At 41.0% G+C, this 26434-nt stretch overlaps 1 protein-coding gene across 1 annotated transcript in view; it reads left to right on the top strand.

The window, feature by feature from the left end:
* The first annotated feature begins 361 nt into the window (after window positions 1-361).
* Window positions 362-26434, top strand: part of add3a (adducin 3 (gamma) a) — a 115799-nt gene continuing 89726 nt past the window's right edge. The window contains exons 1-3 of the mRNA XM_038713965.1: window positions 362-507; window positions 9437-9510; window positions 18833-18870. The gene's annotated coding sequence lies outside the window, so the exon portion shown is untranslated. The remainder of the gene's footprint in view (window positions 508-9436; window positions 9511-18832; window positions 18871-26434) is intronic.

The following is a 26434-nucleotide window of genomic DNA, read 5'->3' as shown; positions in this document are numbered from 1 at the left end:
TATTTGAGTTCACACTCATTAAGACAAGGTATATTTTCTGAAATACAATGTAGTATACATTGTCCAAAATATATACTTTATTACAGGTTTACACACGTTTAAAGCCTATATTGTGAAAATGTTCCTAGGTAGTTCTGCTCAAGACATGATGCACATCAACCACAACCCGCCTGAGTCACGTGTGCTCCGTCTCAAGCAAGGGATTTGCGAAAAAATGCCTCGTCCGTTTTCGGTGAATGACATTTCACTTCCTGCCATATTGTGAGCGCGTGGTTCCGCTTTAGCCGTATAGCCGCCGGCATACTAGATCTACACCGTCATGTGTGCTGCCTGCATAGCCGGCAGGGAGCGGGTTAATACCATTGCATTGATTGCACGTCAGTGAAAGTGCTCGGACGCGTCGTGGTTGAAGGAACCATTGAATTCAAACCGTGAGACAAGGTCGCATGTGTTTCTGCCGGTCGACTGTGAGCTCCTAACCCGAGACCCTGGAGACCCTTTCTGGAGGTATTTGCATGATTTTATTCATATGTTTTGTCATTTAAACAACATTTCTTAAAGGTATGCGTTGCTTTGAAGGTGTATACCTTTGCTTTGCCTGCTTAACGCTGTTTACTGGTGTTTGAGTGAAAACAAAGCAAGTGTATGAGTCATATGCTGACCAGGAGTACTCGGTGGCATTTAATTGTATTGTATAACACTGATTACTGTAATTGTATTATTTAATAATATTTTTTTTACTTAGTTATCTGGGACACCCAAACAGCTGCACTGTTGTTTACTTTGAGTAGACTTCCATAACATGCCACAAATAGCCTACTGTGTGAGTTGCTTTTTTGCTCTTTTAATGATGAAAAAGATGAGTTATAAGATGAATTAAACGTGTAGACAGCGAGAGTGACACTCATAGCTTTTGTTCATTTAGGTGTTGGTTTAAAGTTGGAGGGGAAACAAATCTCTTTCAAACATGCCAGGGTTTGGCAGTGCTCTTTTTGGAAAAGGTCAAAGGTCAGGGTCAGTTACAGTATAGCACCTCCTGCAGATGATAAGTAGATGATATATTGATACCACAAGTCAGGTACTAATGGAGAAAAGGACAGTGTTTTAGCAGAATATACAGGAGTTCAGTGTGCTTTACTGTGCAGTTTTGCTTTTTATGTAGTGTTCAAGTGACCAGAAGCAAGCATAGTAGCATACTGTAATTTGTCACATATTACAAAAGGATGTTTACTGAAAGGATAAAAATAAGAAGCCTCTTTAAACCCCTTACATGTAGATTTATTTATCCTTGAATAGCACGTTTCACATTATTCCAATGGTATGGTTTTTGTCTTTTTAAAAATTCCTGATGGGGAATAGTGTGTGTTGTCGCTTTTAGCCTGTTCATTTTCCCTTGACTGTTTCCTTTGGTGGGTTGCTGTCAGTAACAGTAGGCTACTGCTACTACAAGTCGCCAAAGTAAGAGATCTTTGAGTCTTACGCAAACAGGCTTTAAAAACAAGTGCAATGTTGAACTGCTACAGGTTTTGACCCAAAGGCACTGTAAGTCTTCATGGTGTACATGATGGAGAGTTTTACATTACATTTAGGTTCAGCTACTTCATCTTCAGTCTAATTTACAGTTTCAGATCAGGATGCCGTTATTTTTTCATGGGCAGAACTAAGTCATTTTATGTATTTGTATTGCTGAGTTATTGGCAACTATTCATAAATCCAGAATTAGCCCCAGACTTGTAAGAGTTTTGCTATTCTCTCACAGCCAATATGTTAATGTGTTATTCACTTCTGGTTTATGTCACCAGTGTAAGTTGAGCCTACATATTGACAAAAAACAGTACAGCAAGCAGTGCTTAATATTATTACTCTGTGCGTGCATGCAGCTCCTTCTATCTTCTCGCTTTCTTTCAGTTTCACGCTAGTCATTCCATGTTTTTCTGCCCAGACTCTTTTTTTTAACTCTTGTCATGCCCCCTGGTTCTGAACCCACACCCACCCCATCCCTCTCTCCCTTCTCTTCCCCCTCAAATCACATGTTCCACGCCAGCACCTCCTCAGCACCTCTGGCTCTTGGATATTGCTCAACCTGTAATGACTCTGAGTATATCCATTTCCACACCAAAGCCTGGCCGTCTGAACTTAAAAAGGGCCCAGACAAATATGATGATTGTCTCTGAAAGGCCTGTAGTCTCACATACTTTTCAGAATTTTTCAGTCCTGTTTTTTACCCTTCCCTTTATTTTGTTCCACACAGCTCTCTGAAAAGCAGTGAATGTTCACCATATGAACCTGAAATCTAAAACGGTATTCCCCTAATTCTCTGATGTACTCAAATAGAAGGGGGCCCTCATTCAAAATCCTCCAGGGACCTCCTATAAATGAGATGTTTAACCCAGAGCCAATGATGAAATACATAGAAAATGCAAACAATCTCCATATTTCTATTTCCTTCCCCTCTGCACATCCTCTTTGATGTAAACTCCATTTTCTCGCTTGTTTTGCTCTGAGTGTTTCATAAGGTCCTCATGAATATTGCAGTTGGTTGGGAATCTAGGGAGGCAAGATGGTGAGGTTTCTGTCCCTTGTAGCCAGTTTTAGTTGAGTAAAGAGGAGGAATATTACCTACTTTTTAAACTTGAAATTAAAGTTGTTTGCAGAGACAGCTGTAATTAGTTTTCAATCTGATCCTAGCCTTTTTTCCAAATGACTGGTGATAATAATGATATTCTTTGCACAGCTTCAACACATTAAAGGTCCATTAGATTACACTAAACAGCTTGTGCAGATTAGTCAAAGTGTCTTGTAGCCATTTAATTAAAGGCCCAAACTCTTCCTTTCTATCTCCACTTTCTCCATAAATGATGATCTAACACCATCCTTTGGCACACTTAATATCCTTTAAAGCCAGCCTCTCAGTCCATACTGACACCTAAATACCTAAATATTGGCAGTTTAGTTGCCCTGCCCACATGGGCTTACTGAACACTGAGTTCTACAAAAATGTGTCACAACTGTTTTTGAGGGGGTGTGCCGAATCTCCAGACACGAACCACTAGCTTGCTGAAGAATGTGTTTGTGACACTAGTGATTAAAATTGACTGTGTTGTTATTTGGACATTTGTATGTATTTAGAACAGCTATGAGTACATCAGAGCCATGCAGCTTTTGCAAAATAATGTACTAGCCAATCAAAATGTAGTATTTTCCACAGCCGTATTGTATTTGTAATATAATATTGACCTTTACATAGCTTGCAGAATAACATTTAGATAGTGCTAAGCAGAGGAGGGGACTCTTCTGTCTCAACACATCTGCAGCAGTCTCTTTGTCTAAACTGTTCTCTCTTGTTTATTTTCTCTCCCCTAATGAATGGTTTTATAATCACCCAAAGCACAATGGAGCTCAACTAAGATCTTGTGATCCATGCCGAGACACAGGAAGTACATTGAGCACTGTTGGGCGAATGGACTCAGCCTCATAGATTAATAACAGAGTGGCAGTGACCGGTTGAGTGGGTGCAGTCTGCAGAGACTGTTAATGAGGCGTGTCCATAGTAGGACTTGATTGCTTGGGAATGTTTTTGTGGAAACAGGAACTGAAGAGTGAGGATGGAGATATCGAGGGAGAAAATATTTGATTAATGTAGCGTTTTTTTTGTGCTTTAGAAGGGAGCTCATTGGGTGTGACAGGTGTGTAGAAGAAGATGATGTGCTCTGGTCTGGATACCTGCAAACTTAAATAAAACGTTTTTTTTTTTTTTTTTTTTACAAAATCTGTATCTGTGTTGGTGAGCCTGAAACCAGTGAATTTGAACCTGTCCAGAGGACTGAGATGACTTCATCATTACCTCACTGTGCTCTGCTAGATGACTTATCAAAAACATGTGGCTCCACTCTCCCTGCACGCTGCAGATTGACTGCGTCTTGGACTCCAATGTTTTTCCTTTGTTGGAGGACGTGTGTGTTTTCGCGCGAGTGGGCTTCATTTTATTATCTTGGATGTTCTTGTCTATCTCTGGGTTTTGACTTCATCTGTCGTTCACTTGGCTTGTTTCAGCGTGTAGCTCTGGGTTTGGTCAGACCGGGCTGAGGCCTGCTGTGTTGGACAGCATTATACATTGCTGATTGTGTGAGCCTGTGTGTACGTGTCTGTTACGCCCACTGAAAGCAGATGAAAAAATAACAGGGATAACATTTTATTAACCATATTATTACACAACCACACTAGACAGTGCTTTTAAAGGAATAGTTTAACCTTTATTTGCTTTTTTGCTGAGAGTTAGATGAGAAGATCAGTACGACGCTCATCTGTATAGTTAATCTGAAGCTACCACTAGCATTTTGATTTTGTTGCATTTGCACAGAACCAGGCTTGCTGTTTCCTCCTGTTCCTCATTGTTGTGCTAAGCTAAGCTAACCAGCTGCTGCATACAGTATTTACTGTACAGACTGGAGAGTGATACCGGCCTTCTCAAGTCTTGCCAAGAAAGTGAATTCTAGAAAAAAGCTTGACATTAAAGTAATTCAGCCGTGATATGGTGGCTATTTTTGTGTGGTTGTTTATTTAGTTGGTAATATATGATCTGTGGTTGGCTACTGATGCCTACTGATAGTAGATGATCCTGATAACGTTGCATTGAGTAGCATTGCTGATCTGCAACTTTGGTGTTTTATTTTTTATGCTCTGATTCCTCTAAAGGAGTCAGGCGAAGCTGAACGGTTGTTTCATGCTATTGTGCATCCACAATCAGGGTGCTGTTTGATGTGATACATGTGTGGGCTGAGTGTTTAGATTCCAGAGTTGTTTGGTTGCCAGAGCCAGAAGTCCCAGTGGGGCGGGGTTAGAATAACCTTATTATACACTTGTGGGTGGATGAATTACTGAAAGCATCCGGCCTGACGTGGAGTACAGCTGACTTCTGTCCAGCATGGGGAAGTCTCTGCGTCCATATGTGCATACGCATGCTATCACTTTGGATGTGTGTGTGTTTGCATGTGTGTTAATATGTACATGTGCCTATGTTTTTTGCATTGGTTTCATGTTTGTGTGTACACAGGCCTTTCTCTGTCTGTGTGTGATGGGGCAGTCCCTGGCAGAGCGTCTGCCCCGGCCAGCAGTGGGTCTTCCCATGTAGTAAGAAGGCGTTTGCATAGATTTTAGAGTGGAGTAACCATGGCAACGGGGTCAGCCTCCGACCATGGGAGAAGGAGAGGTGCCAAGTTTTGGGCCAAATGAGCTTTTGAAGCAGACAGCGGCTCTTTTGATCCCTGTGCCCGTCACCTTATTAAAGTGTCCCTCTGGGGGTCAAACATCATGAGATCATGAAAGTTCGAAGCCGACAAGGATTGGATTTTGGATCAATTGGAGTGTTAATGAATGATGAGACTGAATATGTTGTATCTTATTTGAGAGTACACTTTTATTATCCAGTCATTTAATTTATGAATTTGAGATGTGAGCTGAAAATCAACAATTCTGTCAAGCGGAAATACCAATGATCTGGTCTTTTAACATCAGATTGTTATGATGATATAACCAGAACAATTTATCAATTCTGGCCTTGCAAGGTTAGGTCCATGAATCCTTATTTAGTTATCTGTCTTAAAGATTGATTTTACTGTTGATGACCAATAAAATGCTTCCATTGTGAGCAGGGAATTGCACTGACGCGGTATGCTGTTTAGCCTGGGTTGCTTGCCAGTCATGAGGCGGGGGGGGGTTTCCTCCCCGCTACTGTGCCCCGAGGGTCTGCATTAATATGGAGATTAGATTAGAAATCTTCCAGGTCACCTAATCTCCACAATGAATTGACTGTCATTTTGCATATTTACCGGCCAAGGAAAAATACTAGGATGTACAGTGAAGTAAAGCCAGTGGGGTTTTTGTTCATTAGCCAGTGTGAAGCCATCCTGCACTGTGTGTTCATGCGAGGTTCATTAACAGCTGTGTGTGTGTGTGTGCGTGTGTGGCCGGCCACGTGAGGAACTTCTGTGGATGCCTTCGTTAAGGGTGTTGATCCCCTCACCGTGTGGGGATCTGGAAAGGATGCACTGTTTCTGCATGTGACGGAAAGCTCACATTGTGCGCACGCGCGTGTGTGTGTGTGTGTGTGTGTGTGTGTGCGTGCACGGTATCTAAATCCATGAAACTGCCTGGTCTTTTCTTCTCTCTATTAAACCATGTTTCTCTGCCATTTTTATTACCCTGCTATAAAAGTCCTTCAGAGTAACATAACTCGTCCGTACATACACACACATGGAAACACATACAGCTTCAGCCCTGAATCCTTCATTGACATTTAGCTTAGACGGTATGCTTTGTTCATTCTGAGTGACTTTCACTGAGTTCGCCCTTTATTTTGTCATCACTGTATAGAAAGATATATCACTCTGTGACTGACCTTGTGTTTAATGATCATGCGGGTTAGCAACGTGTATTTCTAAAGGGGCACTCACTTGTTTTTTAATTCTTACCGACACAACGTTGATGTCAGTACTGTGCTAGTGATAAAAATAAAAAAAATGCAGTAGCACTTGTTGTCGCACTGGTTCCTTTCTCAGCTGGTTGATCACCAGCTGTGTAATTTTGGAATTTCTAAATACAGTATTGGTTTATGTGCTGTTAACCACCATATTTGAATGCGGATGCTTTTATTGGTTGTTTGAGGTGTGAGAATGTGTGGCAGAGAAGGGCTGAAGACCCAAAATCTACATAGAATTGAAACTCTGCGACACTAAGTGTCACAATAATTATTGTTTTATGCATCAGTGTGTGTATTTCCTTTCTAATGACATCTTTGATATGTTTCTCCTGGTAGATCTCATTTGTTGTTGTAGCTATTGTCACTTAATAGACATTATTTTAACTAGTTTAGTCTACAGTTTGGAGATTAATGATATTGGTAATTCGATAAATTCGATAAATATAGTTTATTGCCCAGTTCTACAACAGAGACTTTTTTGGGAAGAACTGGAAAAGCTAAATGGCCCAACATTAAGTTCATTCATAGGGCTGATTAATCCTAAACACCAGAAAGCATTGAAAATTGCCCATCACAATATCCTAGAGCACAAGATGATGCCTTAAAATGTCTTGTTTTGTTTGACCAACACTCAGAAACCCATAAATACTGAATTTACTATAATGTAACACCAAGAAAAGCAGCAAATTCTCACATTTGAAAGCCTGGTGAAAAAGCAAAATCACTTAAGTGATAAATGAATTATCAAAAAAGTTGCCAAACTATTTTCTTTTGATCGACTAATCATCACATATCTACATTCGTCTGAATTTATTCATTTTCACCTTTAGGAATACAGTGATCCAGTGGAAATTTCAGCTGAATCCAGTAAAGAAAAATATGTGTTTTGAGTTTTTGCATATTTGAACTCTTGTTGGCCTCATGTGTCCAGGAAATATGCTTTATTGCCTCTATGACCAAACATCTACATTTACCACATCATCTGCCACTATTTTAGCAGGCACACCCATGCCTTGGTTCCTGTTTGTGAACACACACACTTACGCACACACTGTGGCATTGTCACATCGCACACCCAGTGACAAATCACTGTTGGCAGCACTGAGCTTAGCTGGCTGCTGAATCCTGGTGTTGGTGTGGGTATGTACTGTGTGGTCCTCCTCTGTTGTCTCGTCTCTAACTGGGTCAGCTTGTGTACTAAATGATGAATCTCATCCTCGCTGCCACTGAACTAAAACGCTGTGTCACCACTGCCCGCTGTTGTCTTAATGTTGTGTTTTGGCAGTTATTTGTTGTCCTTTAGTCATGGTTTAAATTGATTTAGTGTGCTCTGTTTGGATGTGCAGTGTTGTACGGCGGGACAAGACGTGACAAGAAGCCAAATGTCATCTTAGAAAACCGTGTTGTGATGCTTACATGGCAGAAAAACTGGTGGTTACTGTTGTTTTGATTTTGATGACAGCTGAGAATACCACACGCTCAATAGTGTGGTCTTTCTGTGTTTGTGCCTACCAGAGACCACTTGTCAATCAGTCGTGTGTGTTTTTAGCACATTGACTTAGCTGGCCATGGTGATAGGTTGTATTTAAAGGTACTGTACATCACTTGTGTGGTGGTGCTGGTGGTGGAGCGTGAGCGATGTGTGTGGCAACACTGGATCCGTAGGACCACCGTGGTGCTAATGCATAGTTTGTTTATTTCTTCTCCTGCTGGTTCACAAATAGTCACGTTGCCCTGGTATGTTTATTCAGTTATATTTGCTAATATGACCTCTCATGCTTGGATACATAGCCAAAAATATCACTCAGGAGACCGTGCATACAAATATACACCATTGGTCATAGTGTGTTTGTTTTGAATACTGTTTCTTAATATCATACCGTATCATTGGATCCATTACAATTGTGTGCCGTGAACAGACACGTGTGATACATATACTTTCAGTAATGTATCTGGTTACATCCTTGGTGTACATAGTCATTTTTAAAGAGCAACTAACACCGGCTGAAAATCTTGTTTTTGATGACCTACTGCAGACATTGCTGCAGTAAACTAAACGTGTACTCTAGGGTATGTCAGTACACCATTACATCACTGCTGGGTGTGGTCAGAAGTTTAAGTACCTGTAGGCTGACAAGTAGCTGCAGGTTCCCTGACAAAGTGTGAGGCTCAGGCACCAGAGCATTAGGGGATTACTTCCAGTTCTGGGCTGCACCGAATCGTTGCCCACAGCTCCCATAAGCACATAATACTACACTATAAGAAGTACATCTGCTGTAATATTTAAAATATATATATATTAGTAATTAATCTGATCCTTACTGTAGATAAAAACTATATACTGTATTCAACCTCAAAGCCATTTACTGTCTTTTGTCCAATGTGGTTTGAGGTGATAGCTTCGCCTCAGCCTGTGTTCTCACCTCAGTATATATTCAGGTCAGTGATTCTGCAGGACAAGTCACTCTACTGTGCGTACAGGAACAGTTTGTATTCATCTGCCGAAGGGCAGACGCATGTCGTTAGAGATGCATGCTGCATTCTGTTCTGTAGCCCCCTTTGGGCATCACTGAGCAAACTGTGAGTTTGTGGTGTCTGCAGTGTGTGTTTGTTTGTGCACATAGTATACATATTTTTGTGTACTAAACAGGTTGTTTTGTCATTTTTTGGAGTGTTAATATTTTGATGTGCAGCCAAGTGCACTGCAAATGTTTGTCTTGCAGAAGATCTGTTGGTGCTTTTTGTTTGAATAGTAAAACCAAGGTGTGTATAAGTTTTTAGGGCTTAATGTTATGCTATAAAATTATTCCAGAATCTATTGCCAAAAGAATGAAAAGCTCTGATATGAAATACAGCATACAAATGTATGTATCTGTGTGTTGCAGAGCAGATACAGCACCAAGCCATCTGTCTCTGCTCCCACCGGCTGTCACTCATCCTCTCCTGTTATCTTCTCAGTCATTACAGAGGGAAACCTGTGGCTGAGGCTGAGCAGAAATGAACAAGCTGATCATCTGATAGCAGATCACCTTGTAAGTGTTCCCTGTCTGTTACCAGTTTCAGTTACTCAAGGAGCAATGTTGCATTACATCCTGTACATTCAGATGTCAACACAACCCCTCCTTTAACGGAAAGATCCACCCTAACATAATTAAATACTGTCAGAAAAACAGTTCTTTGCATTTGTCTATCCAGTAAAATGGCTGACAACAGAAATTTTAGATATCTGAAATGTCAGCTTTAAGTGCCAGGTAAACATAGACAAAAATTCCTTGTCCAATTTTCACTGGGATAAAAGGATCAAACCTAAAAGACTACCCAGGAACCCCTTCTATTCATCTATCCCACTGTAAAGAAAAAAAAGAAAATCAAAATATGTAATGTGACAGAAACTTGTTTTAAGCTTTATTTTGACATTGGTTTTGCTTTTTAAGCATTTAAAAACTTTCTCATGACAAATAGACTTCCTGTCTTATCAGATGGATCGCTGCCCACATGCTCACAAAGTTTCCATGGAGGATGTATCTGTTCGGAGTCAGAGTTGAGATACCCTGTGTGTGTGGTGTCGTGTCACATGTCTCGGACTCTTGTCGCAGGATAGGAAGTATGGGAAGGCTGTATTTCCTTTACCTCAGCAGAGGAAATCACTAGATAGGACCTATGTTTTGTTTTGTACTTCCAGGACACAACATGTAGCAGAAGGCCATGTGATATCCCTGCATAACATGTTTCTGTGACCTTTATGAGCCTGTCACACAGTGTGGTGTTCCAAGATCGATTGTTGTGGATAACTTGGACGAGTGACGTCATTCATCGTGTGGACTTGGTGTGTGGGGGTGTGGCCTAAAGATGTTTGAGCCTGATTGTGGTGGTGGTCTTTCTGGAAAAATGTGTTTCATGACATTTGGGACATGATGATAAGGGAAAAAGATGAGAAATAGGCTTGTGTGTGTGTGCGTGTGGTGTTTGGTTATCTTTAAAGGAATAGTTGGACATTTTGGGAAATACACAGAGTTTGATGAGAAGATATTACTTTTATACCTGTCTGTTTAAATATGAAAGTGGAGCCAGCCAATTAGGTTAGCTTAGCATAAAGAGTGGAAACAGTGAGAAAAAGCAAGCCTGGCTTTGTCCAAAGGTAATAAATCCTTCTACACAACATATTTAATTTGTTTGATTTAAAGAGGTGGTATTATGCTCATTTTCAGGGTCAAAATCTTCATTAGGGGTTGCACCAGAACAGGTTTACATGGTTTCATTTTTAAAAAACACCATATTTTTTCCGTACTGCACATTGCTGTAGCTCCTCTTTTCACCCTGTGTTGTACGCTCTACACGCTTGAGCTACAGAGTGATGCATCTTATTTGTACAATATCTTTGTTGAGAGTTGCACATGCACAGTTCCCAGGTAAGGACTACTAGCCAATCAGAAGAAGAGAAGGGCGGATCGTAAGATACAAGGTAGTGTGATCCAAATCAAAGCCGCATCAGACTGCGACCGTAACCTAGCAGATGGTATAAGTTACTCACAAGTCCACAACCACACATCATTGTTCCATAAACCACTACAAAAATCACCATATTTCAACTCAATTTTACATAAAAATTGACCATCGTTTGCTCAGTAGCTTTCACATCAGGTGTAACATTAGCATTATAGTTGGCTAAAATAGCTAAAGTGTGTTAGCCAACGTTTACAACAACTCCGCACTTGAACAGTCTGTGAAGTTACATTGCCGTGTTTATTTTAAATATAATTCACAACCAATAAAGCATACTTACAGGCTGTGATTGTGAATTTTCGGAGTTGCATCGTCTTTTAGGACTAAACGTTTAACTGTTGCCGGTGTTCTGACGATCTATGCTGCCTTGCCAAAAAATGCTACCATAATGCAAATCGATAGACTCGACTCTACTCGGCCCTGCTCTGTTTTCCATTGCAGACAGTACCCAGAGATACATAGCTTGACGTCATAGCGACGCCACACACAGCTGCCTCGACGTAATGTTCAATGCGACACACACACACCAGCTCTTAACACACAGCTTTCTCTTTTTTAAGTTAAAACGTTTCAACATTCCTCAGAATGTAAAGACAGATAAGCAGTATGAAAACCTACCAGCTGTGTTTTCCTCTGCCTTGTTGCTGCAGCGGTCTGTGTGACGGCGGGAGCAGAGGGCTCTGTGAGCGGGCGGAGCTCCTCAACTCCGAAAATATTCAAGCACATTTTTGTTCCACCATCACTTATCGTAAAACTGTCAATATTCGAAATCTACACAGCTGATTTCTCACCTCAAAAATTCTCAGAAATGGATTTTGTGATGAAATTCTATACGAAAACTGTAAAATATAAAACTTTCTGTTGCTGGCCTCTGTCTGGTGCAGGCAATGATGATGCAGTGAATAGTGAATATTCTCTCTGACCAATCAGCAGTCTGTCGTGTTTTCTCGTTACATTTTAGTATCTCTGAGCTCGCTTGGAACCTCGACAGACGTGAAGCAGGTACAACATTTCTACAATGGAAAACCAAACAAAGGCGAGTCGAGCCAAGTCGAGCTGGTACTGTGCAGAGGAAAAGGGGCTTAACTAAAATCAATGGGCCTCCGCTCAGACTAGCTTGGTTTGAGGGCATGCCTGACTCCCACTAGCCGCTTGGCAAGCTTTATGACGCGTTTTCATTGTGATGTCACAGTGAAGGAAGGGAAACGGCTGGACTACAAACGAGCTGTTTTCAAGCAGTTCAGAGCAGAGCTTTCTGTGGGAGATGGGAACTCCCTTTGGGCTGGACTTTGGGCTTTTTCACTTTGCAAACCTATTACATGCACAAAAAAGAGATGGAACTCAATAAAGGAGAGGGGAAAAGTGAAAAAGCATAATACCACCTCTTTAAACAAAGTGTTAAAACAACAAGTTGTGGTTTTACTAGGTTATTTGTGCAGCTACTTCTTTGCCGTGTTTTTGTTACCTTTGGACAGAGCCAGGCTAGCTGTTTCCCCCTGTTTCCACTCTTTATGCTAAGCAAACTGTCTCCTATTTTCACATGTAGTGTACAGACATGAGAATGGCAGAATGACATCAGTCTTCTTATTGAACACACATAATAAATAACAAAAAGTATAATAAACATATTTCACAAAATGTAAAGCTATTCCTTTGAGAGGCCATGAACTGAAGGGCCATATTTGATTCATTTGTGGACAAGGTTCATTCTAGGTTATTTTAAGGTAGGTAAGTTTTAGTTTGAGTTGTGGTGGCGATTGTTAGTTTTAAACTGTTACTGTTAGTGTTAGTTAAAAATTGTTAGTGGGTTATGTTTGGGTGAACTTTTAGAGATGATGTCAATGTTGGCAAAATACAGTTTAACTTGAAGTGTCAGATATGCCTGGCTATTACAGCCACAGAGGGTAAATTACCATAGCTTGAATCCAGTCCTGTTACATTCTGGGTTTCAGTCCCATTGATCTTCATTCATAAGATGATTGTACATTTCATTATTCCTGGGACTGGCAGCAGGTTTCCTCTGAGAGGCCAGTTCAAGTTCACAGGATTTGGTAAATGCTGCTTAAACTTGCCAGTTTGTGGGTTGGAGACCAGCGGTCTATGTTTAAAGACGCACTAAGTTGACTAAAACTAACATTGAACTAATTTGGTTGCTTGGATTGTGCAAAAGCCATGTAGCCAGTTATAGCATGACCTTAATTTCTAAAGCAGTTTCTTCAGCTTTGGTAGATGTTCAGTAATGTGGCTGAATGATGGGAACAAACATTTTAACATCACATCATAACTAAGTACCCTTTTTTCTGACACATCTTAAATTGGTGGCTTTACATGAATGTAAATACTTTTTTTACAACCAGTAGTTGCAGTAACAGTTCAAAACTTGTGTCTGAGTAGTAGACATTATTGTTCTTTCCAACAATTTCTGGGGACATAGTGGGCTGTTGCATTCTTACACCACATGGCCCAAGTCACATCGTGCTGAATCCATATCAGCTCTAGAGGCGCTGCAGTGCGGCTTACCTCCCTGAAAAGGAGCGTTTGCCTGCTTGGATTAATAATTGTATCATATTTTCAAGTTGTTATTACTAATAAAACAAATGACAACAAAACTGAGTGTTTAATGGGGCTGTTTCCAGGCTAGTCATGTCATGTACTCTGCCTGAACTCATCCTTCAGCCAGGCTGTCTTCCTGTTAATACAGCTGTCTGGGTGATCTGTTCAGAAAGGCTTTGTGGAGAGTGGCAGGTGGCCAGGACTGAACACAAATCAACCTGAGAGGAGGAGCAAGAGAATGTGTCATCTCGGCAGAGCAATAGACAACGTTTAATCAATTTAATCTGTAATAGGGCTGCACAGTTAATCAAAATAATATCGAAATTACAGTATGGCCAAGTGCAATATCCAAATTGCAGAAGCTTCAGTTTTTTGATGAAGGTAAAAGGTGTGACAAAACAGCATTATAATGTGTAGTGCTGCAGAGATGCCCCGCCCTACAAATCTTCATGTAAGAAAACATGTTTGTTTGGTGCAGACCTCAACAAATGTCACATCCTTATGATTGTAAAGGTTTCTTTAAGTGACGATGAAAATTGTGATGCAAAAATTACTATTCTCACTTATCATATCACAAATCATCATATCTGTAAAATAATTGCAATGTGATAGCCCTAATCAGTTATGAGTTTCCTTTTTCTCACAAATACATTTCAGTGTGTACAGTTTCATATTGAGTATATTTTTCTGATGCTGTCCAGACCCAATGAAATGGATGAAAAAGGTTTATTCAGGGATCCAATTCGTGACCCGTTGATTACAGCTGGGGTAGGCAATGTTGGAGAACTAACAAGAAACAGCTTGATTTTACAAATATCTAACTTAAAAATTCCCACACACCCCTTTCAAACCTCCCTCCAAACCCACTCCCCGAAAACACCTTTTCATGCACAGTGAGTGCAAGTCGTTTTTTTCTGTCCGAATGAAATAATAGACAGATACCTTGATTTCCTGATCGATGTAAGGATGTATAGAGAATTTCAACTAATATAACAAAAAATTGCTTCTGATACAAATTGCCTACCACAGCTTTTAAGTATCGTCTTTCTACCCACAATTCTGCAGGACTCAGTGTTTGTCTGCAGCCTGTGTTGTGTTGTTTTTCTCCAGGGAAGTTGTTTCTCAGGCAATCATCCAAATTGGATTATCATGTAGTTGGACTGGGATGGAGTTGTTCCTGCTGGGCTGGGGTCTGCGTTTGTGAGCATGTACTGATGAATGCGTGTGTCTTATAAAGACCCTGCAATTCTAATGTTACCAGTAGGGTATCCCTACCTACAAAAAAGTGTGTGGTTTGTCAGCTTTGTGTTTGTTTAAGGGTGGGGTTCCCCTTGTAAAATTAGATTGTTAGCAGTATGAGGTGAGTCAGTGCTATTTTTTTGTGTTAGGGACTAGAGATGAAGGAAACAATACTGCTGTTGCCTCATACATTACCTCAGTGTTGTGTCACAAAGATACTGTTGTGTTTATTGTCTTGAACTGTATTATATTTTACACTTACACCACATGTGTGCCAGAGCTCAAATTTGAAGTTTACATGTGCACTGTTAAGGCATTTGCATTTGTGGACAGTGCTTCAGACCTGAGCAGCTGTGTTTATCCTCCATTAGTGACCTGCCTGACTTCGTAATGCTGTTGTCTCCAGTGAAATTACTGAAAGACAAGAACCTCATCTCACACCATCAGCTGTGCACGGACTGTAGTAGATTAGATTAGTAGATTTTATAGGCAATACACAATAGCCCATTTTCTGCAGGCACTGAAGCGCACGCACACACACACACACACACACACACACACACACACACACACCCCAATAAAGCAGAGTCAACAGTAGTCAGATTAGCGGGCTTTTAGAGTGGACAGTACAGACAGAATCACACCATCTGAAAAACTGCTGTTACCAGGTGGAAATTCTGCTCTTCAGCCAGGCACCAAGGTTACATTCAATTCATGTCCACTTTTCAATCTTAAAAAAATGTGCTCCAGGTCTCATCTCTGGAAAAAATTGAGTGGATGCAAATTGGGTATAAATAAAAGCAAGCTTGCCATCACCTGTGCGTAGCTGTTCATTAAGCTACCATGGCGGGATGTTGTCACATATCTGCCAATGTTTCCTGCTGAACGAACAGTCCTGACATACTGTCTTATCTGCCATCTGTTCTCCAACTGATGTAAAGATAAATAAATTTTAACAAATGCCTGCTTTTGCTTTAGGCTCAACTAAATAGTTTTGCCTCTCAGTTCAGAATTTGACCTCTGCTCTGATGTTAGCACAGCCTCACTATGTTTGCCTTTCCTCTGGCTGTCTCACTTACCCTCATTAAATGTCCAAGTCACAAGTTATGCAAATCAGCTCAATAGCAGTGAAAGGTTACCCTCATACCACTGAATTAACATTGAGTCTCCAACCACCACGCCATCAGAGAGTGACAGAGCTGAACAGACTGGACACTGCACCTCCCACTGCGTCTCTCTAAACCCGTCTGACAGAATCAGATTAATGAGATGTTGGGATTGTTCTGTAACTGTGGCAAAACTAACAAGACAGAAAGCAAAGTTGACTCAGCTCATCCCTGGTTTTTTTTTTTTTTTTCTTTTAAAGAAAGTGGTGCCTTTTTAGAGCTCAGGTCAAACCTTAACACACTTGTTAAAGATCTGGAGATGCTTTCAGTCTATCAAAAGTGACCTCATCTCGCCTAATGTGGCTAAAGTAATAATTAGTTAAAAATAACACTTTGTCTGGGTTTTATATAATGAGGCCGAAGGGTGCCATGCTGTGTGGCTGGACAGTCACATCCACCAAATCACTGAGGCCACCACAGCGGTCAGCAGAAAAAGTTGTTATGTAACTGTGCTGGTTTTACTTGTCTCTCTGCATCTTGCCCAAACAAAAAATAATTAGAGTGTCAAGTGCAGTTCCTGGCTTAGTTAATGACTTGAGGCGGACTTTGTTCTGGTTGTTCCAATTGCTCTGGTACAGGGTATTAATGCTGCTGACAGTGGACCCAGTCATAATGTCTAGGTTATAGGTAATGGCCATGCCCTAGCTGTGAGAACATCCATGTTACTTTAAAGTTGTGGTTGACCCCAGGATGTATGGATGGTGGAGGACTTCAAAAAGGTTTATTGCTTATGTTGACTTTTGTTTGCTGGTGGTTCAGCTTTTGACCGAATTGCAATGCAGCTCTTCTCTTCTTTGTGTCAGGCTGATCTGTAGACAAAAATGAACCTAATCTAGATTTCAGACCAACTTCAGAGTACTTTCATTTAAAGGTATCACTTAAAACTTGAAGTTTTGCCACCCATTCACACACACACACACACACACACACACACACACACACACACACACACACACACACACACACACACACACAATGCAAAGCACTAGCCTAAGCATCAGGGACATTTGGGGTTGAGTGTTTTCCTTAAGGACACTTTGACATGCGGACAGGAGACAAACCGCCAACCCTGCAACCACAGGTGCCTCACAATTGGTAAATCGAGACACATTTGAAATTGAGACTCTGATGCTGATGCCAGGTGTGAACTGCAGTCCATCTCAACTTCATCTAGGCACAGTCTTGATATATTTTGTTACAAGAAAATAAGTCTAATTAGGCTGTGAGTGCTTAGATACCCAAGCTGAAATCTGAGTAGACTGTAGTCCACCTCTGTGTTGACACTGAAATTCACCAATAACCCGGGTGATCTACTGGCTTGTTTTGTGCTTTTTATATGCCTAGATAGATCTGAGCTATGAAATAATGCTGACTTGCTGTCAGTGGGCTTCGTGCTTCTAACACTTCTCATTGTCATTCCGCACCTGAGAACTGAAGGAAAATTCATTTTTCCACCTCCACTAACAGTAAAAAATCCCCACCAGATTTAGCAGCAGGTGGTTTCAATTCCCATTCATTCAGCCAAGCTGGACAGAAGTGTGTTTCCTCAACTGCTGTACCATCTGGGCCTTTTCACATTTGTCTTCCACGTTCTGCCACCTCTTTCACAACTCCCAGAAGCTACCAACACTTCCACTCTTTGTGCCCATAGTTACATCATTTTGACTGCACAAACTCATGCAAGATTCAGCTTTTAGCTGTTCTGCTAAATACAAATGAATGTGAGTCCTGTGAATTCATACAAGTTTAATCACTTTATTATTCATGGTTGCGCAGATTGTTCTCTCAACACATTGTTCCGTAATTCCTTTATACATTGATGTGGAATATTTTTTTATGTGTTATTTTGGACCAATCCCAAAATTCCCAGGAGCCATTTATGATTATAATGGAATACAGGCACAGCACCCGCAGTAATAACACATCTCACATGCTATCAATAGCTCTCGTGTCCTCCTACGGTGAGCTGTGCTCCATGGTGTTGACACAGTTGGTGTGTTTGTGCAGATGACATAGATAACTATAAAGGGTAGACCGAGTCCCTCAGGCCGCCTGCCGCTCGGTGTAGCCGCCAGTACGGTATGGAGGCACAGCCCACCCTCAACAGTGGAAACTGCTGACTGCCGTGACCGAGAACACACACACACTAAAGCCTATATGCTCACGTGAGAATTCACCAGTACAAACACGCATACATGGACAGTAATTGACCCACATGCAGAGATGGTAGAGGTTTCTGTAGTAAAGAGACTGTAGGGAGAGCATAATGAACACTTGGACGGCGTCCATTCATTATTGCAGATGATTTCCTCCTGGAAATAATTCATACTGTAACATTTCCTTTGTAAAAAAGTTAGTTAGTTTGCTGGATCTCAAAATAGTGCAGCTGGTTTGTAAATTGGCGTGTATGCAGAAAAATATATCTAAGGCATGCCGGGGATGTATAAGTAACAAAAGCCCATGTCTGTCACCTAGTGGAAAATAAAGATTACAGGTGTTTGCTAACGTTTAATATCTTCTTTTTGATGTATCTATTTGAGTATGTCAAATATGCTGAATTACAGAGCATACAAAGTTTTCAAGGATAATAAAAAGGTTTCAGGCTGTAGACTATGAAGTAGTCTTTGTTGTGGAGTGCTCCTTTAATTTCATGTTTGTTTGTTTTTTCACTCATTCCCATAATTTGTGTTTTGCATCCTAGTATTACAGACTTCAAAAAACACACATTGAGTAAATAATATTTAAGCAAATGAATGTGTGCGCTTCTAATTGTGACATGTTCCTACACTTCAGACACTTAATATGGCTCAGAGTTTTGGTGGATGGCTTTAGCAGCCCTCAGAAGACTTGGATGCAGAAAGTAATGATGTGTTTGTGTCTGTTTTTGTCCTAGTTGGTGAGACGTTGTTAACTCCAGCAGTCCCCTGAGAGGTAAGAATTTCTCTATCAACACGCACCATTTCAACTCCTGCTCAAGCTTTTAAAACACCTGATGATTGCATCAACAGCACAGCACTGTTTTGAGTATCATTTTACACCAACGCTCACAGTTGATGGGAAATAAAACAGAAAGTCTGAAATATAGTGTTGACTGAAGTTTTGGTCTGTTGCCCAAACGCCTCCACCCTCCTCTCTGGTTTTCTCAAGGACACCAAAGGTAAATGGAGAGTAATGGTAAGCTCTTTTTGGAGAGCTCTGAATAAATGACATGGCTTTGGTCAGTGGTAAGCTTACAAACTCCTTCTGGCCAGACATTTTACTGTGCTGGAAGTTTTCCTGTAAAGGAAATGGTGACAGGGCTCGCGCGCTCTCTCTGTCTCTCTCTCGCTCTCTCTCACTCTCACTCTCGATATAGATATAGATTCACTTTTTGAGAAACTGTTCCTACCTTAAGGCAAATTCCCTTCTCAGATTTAACTGAGACAATATCATTTGCTGCAGCTGTACCTGCTACCTTACTCTGAGGAACATCAGAGAGCTGTTTTATATTTAACATCTCATTCACTTTCTGTGGTTCTGATTTCTTCATTCCTTTCCTCCCTAATGCCCCTCTGTACCTGTCTTGTCTGTCCTGTTTTTCCTTCATTTTCTCTGTCTCTGTAGTGTCAGTATGTTCACTTCCAACTAGTGTTGTAGTTAAGACCGCCCAAACCGAGACCAAGTCAAGACCAAGACCAGAGTTTATCGAGACCGAGACAAGACCAAGACTTTTAGGGGCTGAGACCAGTCGAGACCAAGACCAGTTCTCCACATTACATGACACAAAATAAATTGTGGAATAGGATCATCATCTATTTTCCTTTTAAGCTTTGGCAATACTGTTGTATTAACATCCATGCCAATAAAGCAAATTTTGTTTTGACCTGACTTCTTTCCTTTTTTTTTTTTTTTTTTTACAGATCACATGTTTTATTTTAATTTTACAAGTCATACAATGAGTCAGCTGAAGGTGGTCCTTTATGCATCTTCGTGTTGTAGTGCAAAGTTGTATCCCTTTCAGGGGCAACTCCTTGTGTCGCAGTTGCCCAGCCATTGTAGTGTGGCTGCTTAGAAACCTCCAGCTGCAGGGGTGAGTAACTGATCTGCGGATACTGGGGTTTGTAGCACATGTACCCCCTGCGGCTGGTGGCTGGGCCACTGAGGAGGCCAGAAAGACTGGTAACTGGGCTCCTGGGGCTGGGGGACATGGGGCAGAGAGCTAGGAGGATGGGGCTGCTGGGGCAGCAGCTGGAGCAGATAGCTCAGGCTGCTTGGGCGGGTAGCCGGACTGCTGGGGAAACTGAGGCTGCTTGGGCGTGAAGCTAGGCAGCTGGAGCACCTGAGGATGAGGCTGCCGGGGCTCCTCTGGCTCCTGTGGCTCAGGCTGCTCTGGCGGGTAGCTAGGCTGCTGGGGAAACTGGGGCCGCTTGGGCGGGAAGCTAAGCTGCTGGGGCACTTGGGGCGGCTGAGGCCGCTTGTGCAGGTAGCTAGGCTGCTGGGGCACTTGGACCACCTGAGGCTGCTTGTGCAGGTAGCTAGGCTGTGGGGGCACTTGGGGCACCTGCGGGTAGCTAGGCTGCTTGGGCGGGAAGCTAGGCTGCTGACCTGACTTTTCCTCCGTGAGATCCAGAGGGAACGATCACCAACTGTTCACAGCGTGCTGCTCGTAATAGTGACATTGTAGGTATATGGGTTTACAGGGCCAGGGACAGGAGATTGCTGAGCGACAGGCCACGGTGCGGACAGTCAGTGATTGTTCCCTCTGGCTGGATGAAGCACGATCTGCTGGCATTTCCTTGCTTATGGGTCATTCCAGCACTCTGTTTCTGCTGGGGTTTCCCAAAGCAGTTTTTCAGGTGTGCTGTCCCAAGTACTTAGTGCAGTCTTAGGCAGGATGGGCAGGTGCATACGATTCCCACATACTCAGGACACACTGAATGAACAAACCAAAGTTTTTACGCAGTGGCTGCTTGACATGCAAAACCCTCATTTAAATACTCCCATCTCCATTGTGTTTGCGCCTGTTGTCATCTACGTAATAATACAGGTACTACAATTACACGTGCAATATTTTAAAATGCACAGGCAATTTAGTAGTCTTTATTCAGGGAGTTGGTAAATCCGGCCCTAAGTCTCACTGTCTCAGTCTTATCTTACCTTCCCACTCTCCCTCTTTCTCTGTCAGATACTTCAAGAGCATCTATCTCACCCCCTCACTCCCAGTTTGGCATATCTCCCAGATCCAGGGCTGGCCAGGTCAGGGGAAAAACACCAATGCAGCTCTGACTGCTGACGTGTCTCATAATGTGTCAAATACCTCTCGTAGTACTGTTGCAGGCTAGGGTAGGGTATCGTTTGAATTTGATAGATTCCGATTCTGCTTTTTGATGCCCAGTTTCAGTTCTAGTTTGGTTTGGTTTAAAAAAAAAAAGTTTAGATAACAGAAATGTATGATTCACATTCAGTACATACATTTTCTTGTGATGATGTGGAATTTGACACTCCTCAGTTTTCTCTTCACTTGTCTTTTCCTTATTGCCAATGAGAATGGTGCATCAGGGTGAGTTATCCCAGCCTCTAGTGCTGGCTGATGACTCAGGCTCGAACATTCTTTCAGATCGACGGTGTGCTGCCTTAAATATTTGGTAGAATTTAATGCGTAACCTGACTTACAATTAATTAGATTCCCACATGCAGGGCACTTTGACTTGTCAGTGTCTTTAATAAAGTGAAGTCGCACTTTGGAGCGGTTATCAAGGCCTATCTTCACTACTGTTGTGACATTAACCATGCATGCTTGATGCATGCCGTAGACAGGACCTGGCAGATAGCCAAGTCCTTGCAGATAGGTACGAGCTTTTTGGCAATTTGGATTTAGTTCTTATTGGAGCTGGCTTTTGGTTCCCAGCCCCACTGCAGCCCAAGCTAGGCGACAGTTGTCCTCATATCTGCCTATTTTATCCCTGCAGGCAACCATTTGAAGCATTGCCAGGTTTAGCTGCTCAGAGTGTTTGTGTGTTCATAACACTATTAGTGTGTGTCTCTGATTACTGCTGTGGCTAGCAGGTAACTGATAATACTGCGTTTTATTTTTAGATTGGTATGTTGAATGTACACTTTGCATGACACGCATCCACGTGTACATTTCATCAGGATACAGAGTACATTACAGAGATACTGACTACACTCAGTACATACATTTACATTTCAGACTAGAGGCTGAAATGAAGCAAGGCAATATGGCCTGAGAATAAAATATGTTTTTCAAAATTATGGAAAATGTTCAATTAAATACAAGGTCAAAACATCACCTCACACACATCAGGAATTACTGAGGATTGTGAGACTAAACATTTTGTCATTGGCTCCGTTAAGCTCTTGCCCCCATCGATAGTAATCCACTTGACATCTACTACCTGTACTGATCTGAACCTAAAGACTAAGACAGTTATTGTTGATAACTAATCTTGTTTTAAAAAATATCACAATTCTGTCCAACTAGTTGATTCAGTGTAATTATCAACAAGGACTCTGCCATGGGATTCCCACTGGATCTGACAGCTTTGTGATTTGGACATGTTTGCCATTTAGAGTGCAAACAACAGCTAAGCCATCTGGCTAAGATCCTAATGCTCCATTTATAAATTACAGCACAATAGAAAGTGGATTAACAGCTGTTGATGTAATCCCTTAATGAGTTTCATAGTGCTTTCTGTGATTTGGTTTATCCTGCACTCACAGCAGAGTTCAGATGTAATACACACTATTTAACTGAATTAAGCATGATGATCTTTTGACATGTCTATTACAGTTTTTCTCGATTGCTTAAACACATTTCTTGAAATTATGCCTCTTTTTCTCGAAACTTTAAACACAAATCCACAACTTCTTACCCAATTCCACAAATGTCCTATTTTCGGGTCAAAATGAAGCTGTCCACTCAAAACCATTCAATCTGAAAAAACAAACTTTGCCCTCAGACATGACACACAAGCCCTCAAAAACACATACACTACAACACAGTCCTATACACTGGTGAGATAAATTCAAAACATACTACAAAAATTGGTTATAAGTAATGTTGCTTGTGGTTCTCCCCCTCAGAAACCTTTTCACATGATGAACACAACAAAAGAAATAACATAACATTAAACATTTGCACATTTTTTATTTCTTAGTACTATACAGTACAACACACCAAATAACAAATTATTCTGCCTCAACATCCTGTCTTTTGGTTCCAGTTAACAAGTCGGAAAACCTCGCTTGGCCAGCCATTGTTTACAACTTGCCACATTAGCTATTGATACGCCGGTTTATTAAAAAAAGGCATTGCGCTGTTCTTATACATACTAAACACTGTAGCAACACGACCACAGACAGCAGTTGGACAGCACTTTGTGTACGAAGTGCTGTGCTTAATATATAAGTGCTAATAAACAGTATAAATTACAGCTTTCACTAACTGTTGATAGTCAGAGCAGCCATCTTGGATCACGACCCCGGTAGTGAGGCACTTGGGTGCATTGATATTATTATTACTGTACAAAGTTGATGTGGCGACTGTCTTGGCAAACAATTGTGTCTTTACACATTGAACAGACGCTTAGCAACCTTACCATTCAATGCAAATTAAGTCCAGTTTTCACTCTCTTGGCTGTTTTGGTCTCTACCACCTCCTGAGCGAAAATATCTAGCTCTTTAGCTGCTAACTGCTCCGTTGTGTTCACCAGCTAGTGGCTGTTGTTGTGCATCTGCCATTTGGTGTTAAACGGGTATAGTACAATGTTTTGCCGAAAACGACCCCAATGAGGGCTGTGAAACAGTTGTGGGCCATAAAACCAAAAGCATGCTTCATATAGTTGAGGGGAAGTGATAATTATCTGTGGGTATGTCACTACCGGTAATCTCGTTTACATAACAGTAATTTCATCCATTCTAAATATAAAAATATTCATTATAGCAGTAAGTAATATGTCTGAAACATAATTTCTTTCTCTCTTGTTAACCATTCTTGACAGCCGGTATGACGTGACTGCGAGAGAGGTTGAAATACTTGGCATTCAATAAAGTGGTCAAGGTGTCCATGTAACCAGGTAACAAAGAGGCAGCAAGGGGTAGGAAAAAAAAAAGACAGGAACAGGCATTCCTCAGGGTTTAGAGTCTGTATTTTTTGCTTGGCCCTCAACTTGTTATTTCAACTTTCCTTGTTGTACAGACAGAGGAGAAAAGAGACCACATGACTGCTAAACCATTTACAGGAGTAGGGAAGCTAAGGTCAAAGTTTGACAGATAAAATTTATTTATCTGTTCCATTTCTCATTTCTGAGTCAGTACTCTTCTATCCTTCTACTTCCAGTACACACTCCTGTCAGTTTTTCTGTCTGTGGCTGTTTGTCATTTGTTATCCTCCTGCTTCCTTCTCTCTCTCTTCTCTTTTACATCTCCTTCAGTAAGACGAGCTGTCCTCTACTCAGCAGGGCAGTAAAGAGACGTCAGCTTCCCTTTCCCCCCTCAGTTAAAGTCTCCTCATCTTCTGACTTTGTTAAATGCCTCAGCATGCAGCCCAGTCCTGGCTGCCTCGCCCTGTTGATGTTATGCACCTGGTTGGAATGCCATTTGTAGTGAGTTTTTACCGAAATGTCTTGTTGGGATCTGCCTGCCTGCGTTTTGTGAAGCAAAAATTCATAATAAATTGCCTTTTGTTTGGAAGAGGTGATGGTATCAAGAGGGGGCATAAGAAAGAACATCAAATAACAGGCTCTTATTAATACAAAGCATTGCATACTTAAATATAGAAAGAAAAAAGTAGGGCTGGGTGTCATGTACATATGGTAAAAAATGTTATCACAATAAAACAAATGTCATATCATTATGTCTTTGAAGTTTAAAGGCTGTTTTTTGCAACTGAGTGAAAGTTGAAGAAACCAGATGGTTAATTGTGGTTTTAAACTATTCTTTATGGTCACAACAAACACTTGATGCCAAACAATGGCTCAGTTCACAAATCTGAGGTAAAACATTCAAAACAATTATGATAAAATATTTTTTCAACAAATATGCATAAGTAAAATTATGTAAAATATTTTTTTTCCCTCAGCAAAATAAATATGGAAAAATTGCTAATTGGACAACAGACATCAGACAACTGTATTCCCACTCCTTAATTTCCATTACCCAGATGCCCCAGCTGGTCTGGAGACACAAACATGTTACCCTCCAGTCAAAGTGTAGCTTCAGGCTTCCATCCCCACAGATAACTACTTGGTGAAGTTAGACGCTGGTTTGACTTGGCGCTGTTGCTGGCCGCTTGCTTTCTCTTCTCCCATCTGTCTGGCCTTTTATCTCCCGGCTGGTCCAAACTACACAAAACAGCCCACATAATTGTCTCTGTGTAAACACACATACATAGTGGAGTTTGGTAAATTCATCAGGGATCAGTGATGATGGAAATTCCTTTGCCAGTTGAAAGTACCTTGATTTTCAGTCACGGGTGCACCAATGTGGTTTGTGAGAAGCTCATATTTTTCCATACAGCGACTGATACCCATATCAATCTGCATTTTAGTAAAAGTCTTACAGGTGATACTTTTCAGATATACATCCCTACAGGATGAGATATTGGCTTAATACTATTATAAAGCCAAGATAAGCTGATAAAGAAAGTATGCCAACAAATCAATACACTTTAAGTTATTTCATTTGTAGTTTAGTACATGACAATTAAAAGTAGAGGCATACACACAGACTGATACTTCTGTCTATTTAAAACGTATTCAGTGTTAGACAGAGAGTAGCCAACACTTACACTAACTTGAGCCTTTATTAGAGATCAGGTTCTTTTTTCCACTAACAATGCACTGCAATTTGAAACATAAATTTAGTTTTTTTGAACTGTGTGGTTTAAAATGATTATTTTAAGTGCATACATGATACTTTCTGGTGCGTTTAAAGACTCATCCTGAACTCCTATTATACACATACTGTATGTATCTCTTTTTCTCTTTCCCTGATACAAACTGAGTCAGACATGTCTTCGCCACTCACTCACTTATTAAAGACAAGCCAACACACATGCTAAGCTGGCTTTGGTTTAGAGACTACTGGGCGAATCTGCAGGCCAAAGCGGGTTTTGAGATGAGAGATGGCCAGCTGTTGGTGGATACAGGCTGCGATACAGAAACATAGAAAGACTGTAGACATCCAAAGTGATGGATTTTTATAGAGGGTGAAACGATATATAATAATAAGTTGTGCAGTTCTTGGACTTTCAGGGAGTCTGGTGTAAATCAAATGGCTGGGCATCTGACATGGATAATGGTATAATGATGTTCAACCAGCCCTCCAGCATGAGAGAGGTTGAGCTTATTACAAGTTTGTTCTTGTTCATCTTTTACATTGTGTCAATTTATTGAGGTATTGAATAAGTGTTTCAAATGTAAACGAATAAAAGTAATGTCACTATTTAACTTTTAATTTTTGTTTTGTGTAATTTATTTCAGTCACTGACAGCACG

This window comes from Micropterus salmoides, unplaced genomic scaffold, assembly GCF_014851395.1.
Source record: "Micropterus salmoides isolate LMB-PRFRI ecotype aquatic unplaced genomic scaffold, ASM1485139v1 Ms_hic_scaffold_12, whole genome shotgun sequence".
NCBI lineage: Eukaryota > Metazoa > Chordata > Actinopteri > Centrarchiformes > Centrarchidae > Micropterus > Micropterus salmoides.
This window is presented reverse-complemented; position numbering and strand designations above follow the sequence as displayed.